The sequence below is a fragment of the Salvelinus sp. IW2-2015 genome, unplaced genomic scaffold, assembly GCF_002910315.2.
Source record: "Salvelinus sp. IW2-2015 unplaced genomic scaffold, ASM291031v2 Un_scaffold7782, whole genome shotgun sequence".
In the NCBI taxonomy this organism is placed as follows: domain Eukaryota; kingdom Metazoa; phylum Chordata; class Actinopteri; order Salmoniformes; family Salmonidae; genus Salvelinus; species Salvelinus sp. IW2-2015.
The window spans coordinates 28,809-30,053 of record NW_019949042.1 but is presented as its reverse complement, the minus strand read 5'-3'; the positions used below and the strand labels follow the sequence as shown (position 1 = coordinate 30,053).

Below are 1,245 nucleotides of genomic sequence, written 5' to 3'. Positions count from 1 at the left end.
TAGTAGTAGTGGTGTGTTTTAATGTGTTCTGTTGGACCTACAGACAGTTAGATTAGTAGTAGTGGTGTGTTTTAATGTGTTCTGTTGGACCTACAGACAGTTAGAATAGTAGGAGTGGTGTGTTTTAATGTGTTCTGTTGGACTCTATGACTGTATGAGTCTGGTGGAGAGTGTTGGATCAAGCCAGGACCTGAGAAATGTGAGTGTTAACTGATAATTGTTTTTAACTTAAAATGTTTTTAAAGCGTTCATTGTACTTGAGTCCTTATGAAGACTGTATGTATGTATATAAAGCCTTTATAACTAGTTTAGTTAAGTTTAATCAGTCTATTCTTCTGCTTTTCAAACACCAAAGACCATGGTGGAGAGAGTTTTATCAAGCCTGGACCTGAGAACACCAGAGACCATGGTGGAGAGTGTTGTATCAAGCCTGGACCTGAGAAATGTGAGTTAACTAATTTAATTGTTTTAAAATCTATATGCGATGAAAGCGTTCATTAGGGTGTTTAAAGGCAAGGAACACAATCATGATCTATTTGGTCAAAACAAACTTAAAGGTAGAGTCAGCGATATGAAATAGATGCACAAAGTACACATCATAGTCGGTCAATTTCTACAACTAAGAGCATTGGAGCGCAAGGCTAAACTTCTCCGCATTTTTGGTCCCGTGACTAACACACTGTAAGAGAGTGAAGAGAACACTTGCACATGGACAGATACTGTGTGTGACTGTGAGAGAGAAGTCAGGCATCTTGCTCATCACAATATCTGTGGTGCTGCTCGTACATCATCATTTAGCTGACTCTACCTTTAAGCTCTCATCCTAGGATCTTCCAGAAATCAGACCCCAACATCTACAAAACATGGACCAGAACGATGTTGTTTACTGCTTCCACAAACATTAATTAATATAACACTAATGTCAGATGATGGTATGCTAATGAGTGTACATTCTGAGACTGTTGCTCACTTATATTCATTTTTATTAAAATTCTATTTAATAATTATTAATTCATTATTACATGAGATTGTCCATTTAAAATAACAACTACTTTTGACTTTAGGGATTCCTCAGAGCTGTAAGACTTGTGACCATGTTGAGGTAAGTCATAATGTCAATTCTTACTTTTACATACCTGCAGGAGTCAGGCACAGTCTCAAAGCCAGGTGTGTACTGACCAACCATTCATACTGGGATATAGACAGTCCTGTGTTCTGCTTTAGTAATATAAACACCGTCTCAAA

The 1,245-nt window shown here is 37.4% G+C and overlaps 1 long non-coding RNA gene across 2 annotated transcripts in view; it reads left to right on the top strand.

Annotated features, from left to right (window-relative positions):
- Positions 1 to 7: 7 nt before the first annotated feature.
- The window catches only part of LOC139027153 (uncharacterized), a 1,517-nt gene continuing 279 nt past the window's right edge, over positions 8 to 1,245 (top strand). The window contains exons 1-3 of one of the 2 annotated variants that reach the window (XR_011479199.1): positions 8 to 199; positions 356 to 445; positions 1,065 to 1,102. This is a non-coding gene — a long non-coding RNA (uncharacterized lncRNA). Of the gene's footprint in view, positions 200 to 246; positions 446 to 1,064; positions 1,103 to 1,245 lie in introns of those variants that run through there. The other variant, XR_011479198.1, reaches the window with a different exon arrangement.